Raw genomic sequence first — 18,836 nt, 5'->3', positions numbered from 1 at the left:
ATATCTCTCCCAACTTTGCACACCTTGATTGGGCAATATTTGCACATTCTTCTGTACAAAACTGTTCAAGCTCAGACACGTTGTGTAGGGCGTGTTGATGGACAGCAATCTTCAAGTCATGCCACAGATTTTCGATTGGATTTAGGTTGAGGCTCTGACTAGGCCACTCAAGGACATTTATCTTTTTGCTCATTAGCCACTCCAATGCAGCTTTGGCTGTGTGCTACGGGTCGTTGTCATGCTGAAAGGTGAACTTCCATCCCAATTTCAGCATTCTTGTAGAGGGCAGCAGGTTTTATTTTCTGTATTTTGCATTTTCGTCCATTTCCCCTTCTATTCTGACAAGTGCTCCGGTCCCTGCTGATGAGAAACATCCCCATAACATGATGCTGCCACCACAATGCTTCACAGTAGGGATGGTGTTCTTTGGGTGATGTGCTGCGTTGGGTTTGTGCCAAACGTATTGTCTTGCATTTTTTTTTTTTTTTTTTTTTTTTTTTGTATACAAGATCGAGGCTCGTGAAAGAGCGAACATTAATCACACAGAAAGACAAATGGACACATAAAACATATAACATCGGGAGCGGTAGACAAGATGGGGAGAGAGGGGGAAGGACACAAACACAACATTTGAGAGCAGGGACCGAGAGACATGGAGACATCGAGAGATCTGAGAGAGGGCGGGGGCTTTGGGGGGGGGCATGGGAAGGGGGCGGTGGGAGAGGTATAAAACATATGGACACTGCCAGGACTTCCAGGAAAGAAGTTGGAATTTCAAACAAGGTGGATCTGGGGTGAATTAGCGGGGGTAGAAAAGATCAAGGTTTTGGATGGGGGAAGATAAGAGATGGTGGTGAACAGCTGTTTTAAAGACCTGGAGGGAGGAGTGGGATTGAAGGGAGTGAGGGAGTTTGTTCCAGAGGCGGGAGAAAAGAGGAATGAAAGAGTGAAGGTGAGCAGAGAGCCGAGATTTCGGCAGTTTAACCATCAGAGGGTTGCTGGCAGATCTTGTGCGACCTGTAGGAATATTTGGGGGCAGAGCACAGAGAGAGCTGGGGGTGCAAGGCCGGAGAGGAGTCGGTAGAAGACAGAAAGACCACCTACCTGCCTGCGGTGAGTGAGTGAAAGGCCCTCAGAGATAGCTTCATCGCGGGAGATTCCAATAATTCTGAAAGCTTTGGTTTCAACAGCGTGAAGCCGAGCTAGGTGTGAGGCAGGAGCACCGGCCCATAGGGGAGAACAGTATTCCATTGAGCTGCGGATGAAAGCCTTGTATGTGGTGAGGAGCTCAGGTGTGCCGAGGAAGGACTTCGCACGACGGAGGATGCCCAGTCGGTGACTGGCTTTGGAGGCCAGCTTGGAAATGTGGTTTTCCCAAGAAAGATCATGGCAGATAGTGAGACCCAAAATCTTGAGCGACAGAACTTCTTGGAGAGGATTGTTGAGAAAGTAGATGGGAGGGTTGTCCAGTCGATCTTTTCGGAGAGACATAGTAAGAGTGTGAGATTTGTCAGGATTGAAAGACATGTTCCACTTGTTTGACCAGTCTGTGATTTTGTCCAGGTCTTCAGAGAGTGAGGAGGCAGCAGACTGCCGATCTGAGGGAAGAGGAATGGAGCGGCAGAGAGTGGAGTCATCAGCAAAGAGATAGAGAGGATTTTCGAGAGAGTCAGAGAGATCATTGATGAAGACCAGAAAAAGCACAGGGCCCAGAACACTGCCTTGGGGAACTCCAGCCTGAACAGGAAGAGGAGATGAGAGAAACCCATTCAGGGCCACACGTTGACGACGACTAGAGAGGAAGTCCGCCAGCCATGCGTGGAGATTTCCATGGATACCAAAGGAGGAGAGTTTGGTGAGCAGAGCGGGGTGCCAGACCGTGTCGAAGGCACGTGATATGTCGAGGGAGACAGCTCTAATTTCCTGTTTGGCATTGAGGACCTCCATCCATTGTCGAGACAGCAGAAGCAGCATGTCCAGAGTAGAGTGACCTGGTCTGAAACCAAATTGATGATCAGAGATCAAGCCATTGGAGAAGAGGAAAGATTTCATATCCGAAGCAATGATGGATTCCATGACTTTGCTGATAATTGGGAGAAGGCTGATTGGTCTGTAGTTGCTAGGATCTGTTTTTGCACCTTTTTTGTGCAAAGCGGTGATGTTGGCTGATTTCCAAGCAGATGGCAGTTGACCTTGAGCAAAAGAGAGGGTGAAGAGAACAGAGAGAGGGTGAGATAGAGCAGCAGAGCAGGATTTTAGGACCCGTGGGCTGATGCCGTCGGGTCCAGTTGCAGAATCAGAGTCGAGGGTTGACAGAAACCTTTCCACCTTGTCAGGAGGAAAGGACACGGAGTCCAGGAGCAGCAGGGTACGACTGGGTATGGTGGGTACAGAGAGGGATGGGTTTGGGACACAAGATTTAGAGGCAAACACAGAGTTGAGGCATTCAGCTTTTTCACGTGCGGAGTCAGCTGTGTAGCCGTTTGAGGTAAGGGAGGGGATGGAGGGGGAACAAACACCAGAAACGGATTTGACCAGACGCCACCAGGATTTGGAAGAGGGAGACAGATAAGAGAGTTCGTTCTTGAGAACGAAGAGATATTGTTTCCTGGCTCTCCTGAGGGTGGACACACACTTGTTTCGGGCTTTGTGAAAGGAAATGAGATTTCCTTCCGTTGGATTTGCTTTCCAGGAGACGAAGGCAAGTTATTTCTGGGCAACAGCCTCACCACAAGATTCCGTGTACCATGGACGGGAGGAAGGGTATGACAACTGAAGACGAGATGGGATAAATCTGTGCATGAGAGAGAGCAATTTACTTTGGAAGAATTCCCAGGATGAGTTGATGTCAGAGGTGGTAGAGATGGGAGACCAGTCCAGATGATTGATGGCTGCTTGAAGACCATGCCAGTTGGCCTGAGTGAAATGCCAGACTCGTCGACGCTGAACAGGCTCCCTGAGGATGGTCAGAGAGATGTCCACTTTAACAAGGACATGATCAGATGATCCGATCGGAGCAGAAGAAGAGCAGCAGACATTTTCAGGGAAGTTAGTCATAACCAAGTCCAGAAGAGAAGATGTTCCGTTGACTGAGATCCGGGTCGGGAAATTGACAGATTGTGTCAGTCCCAGTGAGTCGCAGAAGTCCTTTGCTGAGGAGCCATGGCTGGTGAGAGAGGTACCCACACCCAGCCAACTGGCATGATGACAGTTGAAATCACCACATATGAGGAAGAGAGAGTTGGGATGAGTAGATAGAAGTTGGTCCATATCATTTTTAGGCCAAAAAGTTCCATCTTGGTTTCATCAGACCACAGACCTTTTTTTTAACCACATGGCTTCAGAATCTCCGGAGTGGTTTTTTGCATACCTCAAACGGGAATCAAAGTTGGCTTTTTTGAGTAATGGCTTGGGATATTATTATCACATGCACATAGTGACCAGTCTTTGCCATAAAAACTGCAGCTCTTTCAAAGCTGCCATTTGCCTCTTTGTGGCCTCTCTGGTCAGTCTTTTCCTTGCTTGGTTATCCAGTTTGGAGGGACGGCCTGATGTAGGCAAGGTCTTGATGGTACCATACGCATTCCACTTCTTAATGATTGTCTTAACTGTGCTCCAAGGATATTCAAGGCCTTTGAAATATTTTTATACCCATCCCCTGATCTGTGCCTTTCCACAACTTTATCCCGGAGGTCTTTTGAAAGCTCCTTGGTGCTCATGGTTGAGTCTTTGCTGTGAAATGCACGATCCACAAGGCATCCACCGGGCATGTCCCCCGGGCATGGTCCATTGGTCCAATGACCCAAACATGCTCTAAGTAGTCCGAGAAATGAGTGCAGCCGTATGTCCCACAAGGGGACAAAGAGAATAATGGTAGAAGCCAGTATGAGTGGCATTGGGGACGAGAAGACTCGTTATGAGAAAGATCGTGCCAAAAAGATCACACCTTTTCTTTATTCCTGAGTGTCATTTCCTTACACGATCCATAAATACCAGAACACAACCTTAAATCCATACACTTTTTATTCACACTTGGTTTTATTTTCCTGTTAAAGTAGCATGCATTTTCATGACACACCTGTTTGGTTCACTCAAAAGCGACGGCCTTTGTTGCAAGTGCTAATTGGCCATTAGCGACCTGTGGACGCTGCATACATCCCTGCAAGCCATTGGGAGGCGGCTAAATTCGCTGTGTGTTTGTGGTATAGATGCTGGGCATCGCAGTAGTGATTGAAGACAGGACCGCTTGGTACGCTGGCCGGAAGAACCGAATGATGGCATCCGGCTACAAAGGGCTGGTGGGCGACAGGCCACCAATCAGGGCCTGAGGAACTTTCTCGAACATTCTGGAGGGCAACGAGGGTGGGGGTAGGGAGCAGGGCAATGCGACGTACATATATATAAACATACTAGCGAGGTACCTGTGCTATGCACCTATGCTATGCACAGGTGGGAAGCCAAAAGCAAACAAACACTGCAGAAACAGTGAGTGCTAAATCATGGAACAGATAAATTCCACATTCCTGTGCCACCTTCAATCGAACATCCGGCATTGGCAGCAGGTTAGTCAAGGACTTGCACAAAAAAAACGTACCCCGTCTGAATGGTTCTACCCCCAGTCAATGGCGAATCTGCATCTGGCGAATCTACGAATGTTATGGTTAGAGAGTAGAAACCCTCACGTCATTTCCTCATTCATATTTCAACTCAATATCTCTATTTTCATTCCAAACAGCATCATTCCAATCATAAATTAATACTATTACAAAATACTGTCTTAAATCACGATTATATTGAGATATTATCAAACCAGCCCATTGATGTTTTCCGGATTCGGGAGCCGTTGCAAGCCAGCTTCAAAATCATAATTTTATTGAGGAATTTATGAAATCTCCTACCTACCTTACAACATCTACTGGGATCCCAAAACGTTCCACAGAAGGTTTGGCTAGGCTGGCCCCAAAACTGAAGGAGTATTTTGGGGACAGACAGACACTCTTGGTTTATAATATAGATATACTGTACTATATATATATATATACTGTGTATATATATATATATATATATATATATATATATATATATATATATATGTATATATATATATATATATATACACAGTATATATATATATATATATATATATATATATATATATATATATATATATATATATACACAGTATATATATATATATATATATATATATATATATATATATATATATATATATATATATATATATATATATACATATATATATATATATATATATATATATATATATATATATATATATAGTATATATGTACATATATATATATATATATATATATATATAGTATATATGTATATATATATATATATATATATATATATATATATATATATATATTGCGGATATGAGGATGGCATTTTTTTTGATTGTGTGTATTGGATTGTGGTAAACTGCTGTGTACCATTGGTTGGATATGGCCCCTCTTGCCTCCAGAGTTGTATAAAGGTAAAAAGGGCGTCTCAGTAATTAGTCCATAAAGCATACACGTCAGCCAATCATAGAATACCCCTGTTCGATAGCTTATATCTTATTATGTGTCTTAGGGTAAGGCTGTGTCTCCCATTAACTTAAATACTCCATTGTACCAAGTGAAATAAGAGTAGATCCCCTTTCATTTCATTTCAATGGCCAACTGCATTTTGGGCGGTTTTCTTCAACCACCATTGGCCACGAGGCAGGGTTGGGGAAGAAAGGCGGGTCCCCACCTCGTCAGAGAGGGGAGGAGTGAGCCAGCCCCACTCGACCAACCATGAACAAGGGGTTTGGCTTGAGAGGGCGGAGAGAGAACGTTTGGGGGAGGTTCGCAAAGGTTGAGGGGCGGGGCCTATATAACCCGCGGCGGGGCGTTCCCCAAAGAGATGAGCTTTTACAGAGAAAGGAGAGGAGTCCAAGGGAGGAGACAAGCAGATGCGCTTTTACTGAGACAAGGAGACGAGTAAAAAGGAAAGAGCTGGGTCGTCAGAACAAGAGCGCGTAGAGAGGAGAGAACCCGTCACGCCAGACCCCCCCACCAGCGCGTCGGCTCCACCAAGCAGCTCCGACCCGTGATCCCGCGCACACGACAGGCCCGGTGGCATCAGCGGCCGTCGAGGTCCAGCCCGATGTCCCGTGCGGGATCAAGCTCCAGCCAGCTCCGTGCCGTCCTCCCCCTCCAGCCACACACCTCCTTCCAGCCAATCCACTCTGCAATTCCCCGTGTGAGTCAGTGTCTTTGTTTGTTCTGTCCTGGGTAGGTAATTAAGCTTGTATAAGGAATTCACTGTGTCACCTGCGTCTCATGTCCCTGTAAATAATCGTGACTGCTCCTTTTCGCTTGTGTGTGTAAATAATAAATCCCGTTACCCTTCTGTACGTCTTCTTCCTCTTTGCATTCGGTCGCTTTAGAGTTTTCCCGATTGAGTAGCTGTGGCGCGATACGGCCAACGTTCAAGGTGAATCGGGTTTTAGTCGGGGAAAAATTGTTCGGCCGCGGTTACACCACCGCTCGGTCAAAATAACATCTAATCCGCGGACCGTAACAAATTGGTGTCAGGAGTGGGATTCGAACCTGGGACTAAATTTATTTAGCCCAAAATTTGGACACCAATTGTGTTATTACCGTAACAAATTGGTGTCGGGGAGTGAGATACGAGGCCCGAAGCGCGCTTAACGCGCTCAAAATTACGAGCTGCTGAAAATTTGTGTTTTAAAGCAAAACCCGAATTTTGAAATCGCGCCATGGCTGGTCAAGGCGGCGGGATGCCGGTGGGAGAGATAGACGGGGTGGAATCGACCCAGGACCTCGGGGAAATGTATGTGGAGGAAAGGGAGGAGGAGAAAAATGGCAATGTGGTTGCGGAGGTTTCCCGCAAAATGGCGCTCTCGCGCACGAGGTTATGGGCGCGCAAAATGGCGCCTTTGCGCACGCGGTTACAACGGCACCAAATCTGGCGGCGCCCGTGACCGTAGCAGCACCGGTGAATTGGGACCTCTTTATGATACAAATAAAGGCGCTCATGGTCCAGACAAGTGAAGACCTGAGGAATGAATTGGGGGTAATGGGGAACCGGATGGAGGCTCAGAGTGAGCAAATGGCGGCAATGAGGGACGAATTGGGGGGCAAAATGGGCGAAATGGGGGGCGAAATGGGGGGCAAAATGGGAGAAATGGGGGAACGGCTAGAAGCTAAATTTGAGGGGCTAGACAATAATTTTAAGGGATTAGAAAAAAAATTTGATGGGTTAGACAATGGGATAAAAGAGGTAAAGAATGGGTTAATGGGGTTAGAAAATAGGATGGAGGACAAATTGCGGGAAATAGGGGAGCAATCCGCCCGAGAAATTAAACAAATGGGAGAGCAGATAGAGGAGGTGAAAATCGGGGTAGAAACCAAACTGGATGCTCAGAGGGATGAATTGGGACAGATGAGGGCAGCATCTACAAAAGAGAGGGAGGAGATGAAAGAGGAGATACGACGAGGTGTAAGTGAGGAGGTCTCGGGGGTACGCGAGGAGGTAAAGCGAGGTGAAAAGCGTATGGAGAAAGAGGTGAGGAATAATACGGCTAGGTTACAGGGGGGAATAGAAGACCTGACGGAGGAGGTGGAACAGCTGACGGAGGGACAAAAAGAACTAACGGAGCAGGTTCAAAGGAACACTGCGGTATTAGGAGGGTTGAAAGCGACACAAAGAGACATCAAGGACGACTTAATAGCAACACAGAGGCAATGTCAGATGGTACGTGAGGGACTGACAATGAGGTTGGACGAGGTGACAGAGGTAATGGAGACGAAGGACCGGCAGGTGAGGACGCACATAGAGACGGTCAAAATAGCCTTAGGAGGACAAACTTGAGGAGACGCACCGGGAAATAAAAGAGGTGAAGCAAAAATTAGAGGAAGTGGAAGAAGAGGTGAGTGAAATTAAGAAGGGACGGACAGAAACTAAGAGGGAGATAAAGGAGGAGGTGATGGAATATGTACAAGGTCGGTGCTCAACTCATAATGATGTGCTCACTAACCAAATAAAGAGTTTGCAGGTGGCGAAGGAGGTGCGACGACGAGGTACGGAGGTGAGTGGCGATATACGAGGAAATGTATATGAGGTGAGGGGAGCTTCAGTCGGCTTGGAGGTTGATTTAGACCCGGGTGTTCGTGAGAGGCCGTTGGTGAAGTGTGCGACAGGTCTGGTGTGCGAAAGAGGAGGTGTGCGAGAAGGTCCGACTCTGGGGTGTGTGAGGAAAAAGTGCGCGCCGAGGAGTGAGTGTGCTGTCGAGAGTGAGTCGGTCGTAGCGCGTGTGCGAGGGAGCACATGGAAGCGCGTAGTGAGGAGTGTTACAGAGGATGTAACGAAAGAGTGTACACCTGTGGTGAGTGTTACAGAGGAAGTAACGGGAGAATGTGCGCAAGAGGATGCGCGAGAAAGGTGTGTAACGGACGGGTGCATGAGGAAAGAGTGCGCTGTCAAAAGTAAGGAAGAATGCACACCTGTGGTGAGTGTTACAGAGGGTGTAACGGGAGAGTGTGCGCAAGAGTGTGCGCGAGAAAGGTGTGCAACGGACAGGTGCATGAGGAAAGAGTGCGCTGGCGAGAGTAAGGGTGAGTGCGCGACCGAGAGTGGAGGTGAGAGTAGTAAGAGTGACCCGAAGCGTGAGTTGGTGGTGACAGGTGAGAGAGGATGTACACCTGGAATGGAAGGATGCACACCTGGAATGGTAGAGCGTGTGTGGGAATGCACACTTGAGTTGGTAGTGAGGCACGTGGTTGGGTGTGCGAGTGAGAGCACACCTGTGATTGTCACAGAGGAGGTGACCGAGAAGGGGGCGCGAAGAGGTGTGCGAGCGACGAGTGTGTGCAAAGGTGTTCGGTGGTCAGGTGTGTGACCAAGTCTGTGAGCGGAATGAGTGTACCTGGGTGTGTTAGAGAAGGTGCAATGACGAGGAGCATGGGAACAGCTGGATGTATGAGCAAGAAAGGGGTAGAGTATGCGTGTGAGCATGCAGGTGAGGCATCGACGGTAACTGGGTTAGCGGTTAGAGCGACTTATAGCCGAATCGGGCCCTCGGTGTGTGCCGGGTTCCGCGTGCCACGAGGACTAGCGGGGATCCGAACCACGGCGGGTTCGAAAGGACCGCCGTACGTGATCCACGCTGGGCCGCGCTTGGAACGGCCGCGTCCATGCTCCGCTAGGCGGAACGGGCAGCCCGATAGGAAGGGTCGTCATGGCGACCCCTTTTTGTTGAGGCGGTCCGGCAGGTCGAGATCGGGCAATTGGATGGCTCCGTGCCGAGGTGGTGCGTGGGATCTCGGCCCGGGTAAGCGCCCTTCCCTGCACCGAGTGCCAGACGCATCCAGCCGCCGGCACCAAACAACCCGCATTCATTGCTTGGCTTTACGAAGCCGGGCTGTGGAAGTGAATTGGCGCACCGAGAGGATCTAATAAGTAGACGGGTGATGAGGATAGTGGTCTGGACCCGAAATTAGAAAAACAAAATTTGATGATTGGCAAAGGATTGGCAGAGTGATGATTGGCAGAGGATTGGTAGAGTGATTGGCAAATTTTTGATTGGCCGAAATTTGGTGAGCAAAATTGGTATTGGAAGATGCCCCATGTGGTGGGATGGCAACTCTGTCATCCCTGACACAGGGGGGCAAAGGAGCACTAGTTTTATGGGGTTGATGGCAGTGAAAACTAGCCCGGGTGGGTTAGGATATATCGTGTGTAGGGCCCTAGAGATTGACATTAGGTAACGTTAAGATTAGTTTGTGACAATGATACCTGTAGCTGGGGACGCAGGTACATTAGTGTGGATTATAATGACGTGGTATGTGCTTAGTTTAAAGGGAAGACGGGGAGCACTAAGTTAGCAGGGCAACAGGTAGTTCAGATGATGCCGTGTGTGTGATTGAACAGGTGTGATTGCACAGGTGTGCAACTGGACAGGTGTGTGGAGCAGTATATGAGTGAGAGAAGGTGATTGCGTGTGGTGTTGACCAAATGGTCCAGGAAGAGGAGGAGGGTGCAGGTGGCACCAGGTGTGAGTGCACAGGTGTGCAACAACAGGTATGAGGAACAGGTGTATGGAATAAATGGTAGTGTGGAGTATATGGAGTATTGGAATGGATGGTCGTGGAGTGAGTATGGTGGAAACTATGGAGTGGAGTGGATGGTGCGAAGGTGTGAATGGGGGAAGGATGGACCCCCATCACGAATACCCGGGGCGGGTAGTGTAAGTGTTAGGTAGAGGGTATAGGTAAATTGTGGTTGGATATTGGCATCTGTGGTGCGGGTGGAAGAATGATGTTTGGATGGGTGCATTAGTGTTGTGGAAATGGCTGGGCGTGTAGCCTGTTAGTGTGTGTAGTTGGTTTGGGCACTCCACCACTGTGAGGATGTCGGCCAGGTGAGGCCGCAGGTGGGCTCTGGGAGCCGGTAGAGTTGTTGTGGATGGGGCCCGAGGATCCGGAGGACGGACCCGGGTAGCCCAGTGCCAGAGGGCACCAAGGGGTGACAGAGCCAGGAGGGGCCTTCCCCAGTTAGTTAGGTTAGGGTGAGGAGCTAGGTAAGCTCAGGTGGCAACTACAGTGGTGGAGGTGTGCAGGTGGGTAGACCTGCTGGGAGAGCTACACGTCACAGCCCAGAAATTGTGCAAGGGCACCGGGAGATGAATCGGGGGAGTGAGACCCCAAATTGAGAAGCACCACAGTTTGGGCAATGGGAATTGGTTTTTAGAACCCATAGAGTAAGTTGGCCAATGGATTGGCAGGGAAAGACCCCGGGTAGTGTAAAGTGTGTTAAAGTCATTTAGAGGATAGATAGGATGAAGGATCTCCTTGCACCATCTACATCCACTCACCTGAGGTGACAGGTACTCCACACCATGCCATGTTTTCATTATTTTTAATGGTGCAAATGTTTTGGATTGTGAGACGCATCATAACGTGGGTGTGACATTGTGCTTGATGTTCCATCTCTTCCTCCTTATGAGGATTGATGATGAATTTGGGTGATGGCAAATTTTGGCTAGAGGGATTGTGGTGACGAATTTGGTATCGGGGAAATATTGGAAAGACGTGACAGTAGTGACGAATTTGTAATGTGTAGATTTTGTACATATGGGGTAAGGGCAAGGGTAGGGTAGGTGACAGGGGGGGTGACGTACGGTAGGGACGAGCTTTCTCACTTCGCTCTCCGTACGCATTTCGCCCTGCATTGCCTTGTTTGATGTGTACGCTTGTGACCTTACCCCTCGCTCATTTGTCTTTCCCCTTTTGTCTCCCACATGACCTGTGCGCCATTGGGCGCTGAGGGGAGCGTGCGTGAGTCGGCCATTGTGCGCCCGGAACTCTCAGAACCAGCTGTCTGCATCGATGCACCACATGATGGACCACATGTCTGTGGCCGAGCACCACTTCTGGACCCCATGGGTTGGGGCATGGCCCCTCTGCTGGAACCGGCCTTGAGGGCCCGAAATCTTGCTGGCGGACCTTGGCCACAGGGCACCGATGCCCCACAGGTGAACCACACGTAGTCGGCCTGGTGGGCCATAAATAAATAAAAAGGACACATTGGGTGCATTTTTCAGTTCAAATTAGGCCGCCAGTAAGAAAAGCAAAGAAAATGACAACAACTGGAAGAAAATAATAATAGCCAGCAGAGGGAGCCGAAGAGCAAGGGACCACCTGCAGGGTTAGGGGTTGTTGGTTTATTTTGATTCATTGAACAATCGTGACTGCACCGATTGGTGCTTGAGGGTGTATTGGTGCGTTCTGGGTGCTTTCATGGTGCGTCGATGCAGAGCAGACTGTCTCCCCCCCCCCCCCCCCCCAGAAAGAACAATTACAAGTCCTGGGTTAGTTTTGTAAATAAAAGTAGCGTCAATTGTAAATAATGCTCCCCACCGTCAATGTATAGTTTGAAGACCATTCCGCAATTCGGTTAACTGTGGGCGTAAGTCTGTTAGGCAGGGTGCAATGGAGCAGTGGGACACATTTATTTATGTTTTAAAACTGTCGCACTCAGGGTCAGGTTAAAAGTAGAGGGAACTACACCTACGTGTCACACTAAATTAAAGTTATAGGCCCGGGACGTGCCTAAGAGGAGGAGGGTGCAGTGTTGCGGATATGAGGATGGCATTTTTTTTGATTGTGTGTATTGGATTGTGGTAAACTGCTGTGTACCATTGGTTGGATATGGCCCCTCTTGCCTCCAGAGTTGTATAAAGGTAAAAAGGGCGTCTCGGTAATTAGTCCATAAAGCATACACGTCAGCCAATCATAGAATACCCCTGTTCGATAGCTTATATCTTATTATGTGTCTTAGGGTAAGGCTGTGTCTCCCATTAACTTAAATACTCCATTGTACCAAGTGAAATAAGAGTAGATCCCCTTTCATTTCATTTCAATGGCCAACTGCATTTTGGGTGGTTTTCTTCAACCACCATTGGCCACGAGGCAGGGTTGGGGAAGAAAGGTGGGTCCCCACCTCGTCAGAGAGGGGAGGAGTGAGCCAGCCCCACTCGACCAACCATGAACAAGGGGTTTGGCTTGAGAGGGCAGAGAGAGAACGTTTGGGGGAGGTTCGCAAAGGTTGAGGGGCAGGGCCTATATAACCCGTGGCGGGGCATTCCCCAAAGAGATGAGCTTTTACAGAGAAAGGAGAGGAGTCCAAGGGAGGAGACAAGCAGATGCGCTTTTACTGAGACAAGGAGACGAGTAAAAAGGAAAGAGCTGGGTCGTCAGAGCAAGAGCGCTTAGAGAGGAGAGAACCCATCACGCCAGACCCCCCCACCAGCGCGTCGGCTCCACCAAGCAGCTCCGACCCGTGATCCCGCGCACACGACAGGCCCGGTGGCATCAGCGGCTGTCGAGGTCCAGCCCGACGTCCCGTGCGGGATCAAGCTCCAGCCAGCTCCGTGCCGTCCTCCCCCTCCAGCCACACACCTCCTTCCAGCCAATCCACTCTGCAATTCCCCGTGTGAGTCAGTGTCTTTGTTTGTTCTGTCCTGGGTAGGTAATTAAGCTTGTATAAGGAATTCACTGTGTCACCTGCGTCTCATGTCCCTGTAAATAATCGTCACTGCTCCTTTTTGCTTGTGTGTGTAAATAATAAATCCCGTTACTCTTCTGCACGTCTTCTTCCTCTTTGTATTCGGTCGCTTTAGAGTTTTCCCGATTGAGTAGGTGTGGCGCGATACGGCCAACGTTCAGGGTGAATCGAGTTTTAGTCGGGGAAAAACTGTTCGGCCACGGTTACACCACCGCTCGGTCAAAATAACATCTAATCCGCGGACCGTAACAATATATGTACATACGCATATATATGTACAGTCGTGGCCAAAGATTTTCGCACCCTTGCACTTTTTTCAAATAATGCACCATTTCTTCCAGAAAATTGTTGACATAAAAAAATCTTTTGGTATCCACATTTGTATTTCTTTGGTTTGCAGTGGAACAAAACAAAAAAAGCTGAAAAAATTACAAAATCATAGCTTATTCCACATAGAAATTCTAAAATGGTCCGAACAATATTATTGGCACATTTTCGAAGTTGTGAGAAATAATTAGATTTCAAGCAGGCTCCTTTACTTTGGAATTGAACTCACCTGTGGTGAGTTTCAGGTGCCTGCAATATAAAAATCACTCATTCAACCAGTTTGAATGGAGAAAAGGAGTCATTCTGCTGTTTTGTTTCACTGTGTGCACTGCAATGAACATGGAGAAAAGAAAGAAAACCAGAGAATTGTCTGAGGAGGTCAGACACAACAATGTAGCGAAGCATGGACAATCTCAAGGCTACAAGTCCATCTCCAGAGAGCTTGATGTTCCTGTGTCCATGGTGCACAACGTTATGAGGAAGTTTAAGGCCCATGGCACTGTAGCCAACCTCGCTGGACATGGCCGCAAGAGAAAACTTGATTGAAGATTGCAGCGAAGGATCAACGAAGGAGCACCTTGATCAACTGCCAAACAGATTCTATCTGAACTTCAGACACAAGGTACGACAGTTTCAAATCGCACCATCCGTTGCCAACTCAAGGAAAGGGTGTTCTATGGTGGCAGATCCAGAAGGACCTCACTGCTGGGAAAGCCCAACTGGAGTTTGCCAAACCACAGCTGAACAAACCAAAATCCTTCTGGGAGAATGTCCTGTGGACAGATGAGACCAAAATAGAGCTTTTTGGTAAAGCACATCATCTCTATGTTTACAGAAAACAAAATGAAGCCTTCAAAGAAAAGAACACCTTCCCTACAGTCAAACATGGAGGAGGTTCCGTTATGTTTTTGGAGGTTGCTGTGCTGCCTCTGGCACTGGGTGCCTTAAATGTGTGCATGGCATCATTAAATCACGAGATGACCATGGAATTTTGGAGCGCAACGTTCAACCTTGTGTCAGAGAGCTTGGTCTCCGTCGAAGGTCATGGGTCTTGCAGCAGGACAATGACCCCAAACACACTTCAAAAAGCACCCAGGAATGGTTCAAGACAAATTGCTGGACTGTTCTGAAGTGGTCCGCAATTAGTCCAGATCTACACTACCGGTCAAAAGTTTTAGAACACCTCAATTTTTCCAGTTTTTATTGAAATTTATGCAGTTTAATGTCTCAATGTACTCTGAAATTAAGCATAGAACAAATAAACAATTGGAGATAAAAAAGAAATGATAGAATCATTTTGTTTAACAAAATTTTATTTAAAATTTTGACTCAGCAAAGTAGCCACCTTTTGCAGATATAATGGCCGAACCCACTCGTGGCATTCTTTCTACAATGGAAATCAAATATTGTTCGGGAAGTTCTTCCCAACACTGTTGCAGAAGTTCCCACAAATGTGTTGCACTTGTAGGTTGCTTTGCTTTCACCCTTCTGTCCAGTTCATCCCAAACCAGCTCAATGGGGTTCAAGTCTGGAGAATGTGCTGGCCATTCCATGATTTGAAGCCTACAGTCTTGTTCTTTTCCTCGAAGGTAGTTTTGACATAGCCTGGAGGTGTGTTTAGGGTCATTATCTTGCTGTAGGATGAACCCCTGACCAACAAGGCGTATACCAGAGGGTATTGCATGGCGCTGCAAAATGCTGCGGTAGCCCTTTTGGTTCAGGGTGCAGGTCACTCTGTGCAAGTCGCTGACTCTGAATCCAGCAAAAGAGCCCCAGACCATCACGCTTCCTCCTCCATGTTTGACAGTTGGTGTCACACACTGAGGAACCATCCTTTTGCCTACTCGACGGCATACAAAAACCCTGCATGATGAACCAAAGATTTCAAATTTTGATTAATCGGTCCATAAGACCTTATTCCAGTCTTCAGTCGTCCACTGGCGGTGCTTCATGGCCCAGGCAAGCCCCTTTTTCTTATTTTGCCATCTTAGCAATGGCTTTCTTACTGCCACTCGACCTGTCAAACCTGCAGCTCGAAGTCTTCTCTTCACCGTTGAAACTGAGACTTGCTTACTTCGACCAGTGTTAAGGTGTGCTTGAAGCTGTTGTCCTGTGAACCGCCTATCACGCAAGTTGTTGACTCTCAGAAACATGTCTTCTGATTCTGTTGTGGCTTTGGGTCTGCCCGACCTCTTCCTGTCAGAGTTTCCTCCAATTTCCAATATACTACTTCCTGCAGTGCAATATTGTCTATATAATGCTTCCGAGGGTGTAATAACAGTCTGTTCCAATACTGATTTTATACAGACAGGGGGTTTGTAATCAAGTAATGAGCAGAGGTTGGGACACCTCTAGGAATTGTTTGTATCAACTTTCAAGGTTTAATTTACTTACATTGCTGCAGAACAGCTGTTGTTAACCCATTACTTGTTCCCTGAAGAAGGCCTTTTTTACAATATAACTGTGCAATTTACATTATTTTCCCGTTTTTGCTAACCTAAACTTTTTTTTTTTAACCTCGAGCAGTTTACTGCTTACCTTTGTACCATTACAGGTTATTCACTGGACATTAAACTGCATAAATTTCAATAAAAACTGGAAAAATTGAGGTGTTCTAAAACTTTTGACCGGCAGTGTAAATCCCATTGAACACCTGTAGGCAGATCTGAAAACAGCAGTTGGGAGAAGGCATCCTTCAAATCTGGGAGAACTGGAGGAGTTTGCACAAGAAGAGTGGGCCAAACTGCCAGTAGAGAGGTTTAGGAAGCTCATTCATTGCTATAGGAAGCGCTAGACTGCAGTTATTTTGTCGAAAGGCCACATGTTCTACCAATTATTAAGTCTCGGGTGTCAATAATTTTGTCAATGCCATTTCTTTTCATTTTCTGATTTAAAAGGATATATCAAGTTCTGAATTAAAAACAAAGGTTCTGTAATCTTAACAGTGAAATAAGGAATTGCAGAGACCAAAGACTTTTGTTAATTTCAACTTATTTTTAGAGAAAATTGAGTTATTTGAAAAACGTGCAAGGGTACAAATATTGCATATGTCTTGTTTATGCTCTTCCCTTGTTTACTTAAAATAAATCATTTAAAATGTAAAAACAAACATGTTTGAGCCATCTGTCTGCTTTCCTGTGTATTTCCCTTCGATTTTGGCCTAATTGAATGATTATTGGGGAACGGTAAAGTTGTATAAATTAATTAAACGCAGTGCAATAATAGATCATTTGGGCCATCTCCCAAGACCAAAGGTCCCGGGCACCCCAGGTTTCTGTCTTAACGGGCGCTCAGACGTGACAATAAGATATTTCTATTCATATTGTTTTTTTACTAATTAATTAAACTTGGTGTCGTTTTATGATCTCAAAGAAAACTTTTTAGTTTGCTAACTATAGCTCCCTCTACTAGCATACGTCTGACGAGTTGTTTTAATCTGTTGATAAGTTCAGTGCTGTATGTCGTTGCTCTCACAATCCTATTATTTCACCTGAAACCATACCATAGAATAGCTTTCAAGGAATGTTGCTGTCTAATGAAGGCATTCATACAATGTGGAATGGAAAAGCATCTCATTTATCAAATAATTTGGTGTTTAATTAATTGTTATTGATATGGATATGTAATTCTAAAGAAGAAACTGAAGTGTGGGTTTGGTTTTACCTTTTTTAATTCGAGTCAATTTGTATTTATATCATTAAGCTGATCAAATGCAAACCCATCATTAATTGCCAATAAATCATGATGAAATCTAAAGATTTTTCTACACCTTCTCACAGTTAATTTATTCCTGCAAAATTTTGAACACAATCACTCATACATGTGCAGGAACAAATGCGCAGAAACACACACACACACACACACACACACACACACACACACACACACACACACACACACACACACACACACACACACACACACACACACACACACACACACACACACACACACCCCTTTGTTAAAATGTTTATTCTAGCCGGCTTTTCTGGAAAGTGACACTGGCTAGAGTGACTCACAAATTGCCAATGAAAAAACCTGCTTAATTACTTCAAAAACAAAGATTGGTAGTGTTTTGCACCTCATTGGTAGTGTTTTGAGCCTGAGGGTCTATGCTCTATGGTCTACCCTACGTGGAGGATGCATAAAAGCCAAGCAAATGGAACGTGTCTCACCAGTTATCAAAGTTGTGTCTTGGTTGAAAATGCACCTTTGCCAGAAAATGGACATCCATCTTCATTTCATCCCTGCATCTTGCCGTCCAACTTTCATGTGGTCTGGTGTGGCAGCTGGGAAGGCAAGCGGGCCGCAGATACTGGAACATTGTGTAACGTTGGTCTTTGGACAGCAAGGACAAACAATAATGGGAAAGCTCTTACATCATCTTTCCCCAGTCTCTTATACATACGTAACAAGCAATGGCAAGTTTCCAGCAAAGGCTTCGTTACAAATGGAAACTTCAAGTTGATGGTGCACCTGTACCTCAGGTCACCTCTTCCATCCCTACCCACAATCTTTTCTACCTTCAATAACCTACCTAACCCAACCCTCTTACTTTCAGGACTTTTTATTACTTTTTTTTCTTACTTTCTCTTTCCTCCCCGTCACCTTGCTCTCCATGAGCCAAGGTAATGTTCCTGGTTTGCAGTTTGATGCAACAGTATGTGCCCCCATTGATTTGCAAAGTACCCGGAAAAAGTTACGACATCTCTAAGTTGGTGCAAATCTTATATCTAACAAATTAGATACTTTGCTGAGATTCAATCATCAATTTAGGCTGATATGATGGGGCACAAGCTATATGGTGGATGCATTACTCAAAAATGAAGTCAGTCAGATTTTTGTTGCTCCTGATGTAACTGTCGAGTCCTGATGACTGAACTGTTTTCTGAACAAATTCTATGGCAATCCCAGCAATACTCAGCTTTCCTGAAGGTCCTTGTAGTCTCCATCTTGTTTTCCCGTGTACCCCTGAGGCCCAGCATACCTAGGTGAGGTATAATAGCCAGGTAGATGAAATAGCCAGACTCAGTGGCATGGTCAAGATGGAATACCCAACAGGTCGAGTGTCCGCTCTGAGTCTGAGTGGTTGGCGGTTTCATTGTGACGTTCGCAGAGTATAAACAAAGACTAAAAATGGAACCGTACATGTATACCGTGGGTAGGCATTCCATTGGGTGGGAGGGAGGAGATTTATCCTTCATCGTCCCGCTGATGGCAGATTGATAGATGACGTCGCAAGATGGCGCACCGGGAAGAACTCCAACCTCAACCCCAACAGCAATGACGTCAACAACAATGACGTCAAGATCCCCAACAGCAACAGCAGTCACCCACTCCACGTTATTTTTCTTCTTCTTCTTCTTCTTCATATGCAGCACGAGGCTACGAGTAGCATTCATTGGTTGAGCCAAATCATTGAGCAT

General features: G+C 46.5%; 1 long non-coding RNA gene across 1 annotated transcript; it reads right to left on the bottom strand.

The window, feature by feature from the left end:
• Nucleotides 1–4,005: 4,005 nt before the first annotated feature.
• Nucleotides 4,006–17,981, bottom strand: LOC137426205 (uncharacterized). The gene is made up of 2 exons (XR_010984209.2): nucleotides 17,586–17,981; nucleotides 4,006–4,346 (listed from the first exon to the last, which is right to left on the bottom strand). It is a non-coding gene; the product is annotated as an uncharacterized LOC137426205 (long non-coding RNA).
• Nucleotides 17,982–18,836: the final 855 nt, after the last annotated feature.

This window comes from Myxine glutinosa, chromosome 4 (assembly GCF_964187855.1).
Source record: "Myxine glutinosa chromosome 4, kmMyxGlut1.1, whole genome shotgun sequence".
NCBI classification, from domain to species: Eukaryota; Metazoa; Chordata; class Myxini; order Myxiniformes; family Myxinidae; genus Myxine; species Myxine glutinosa.
This window is presented reverse-complemented; position numbering and strand designations above follow the sequence as displayed.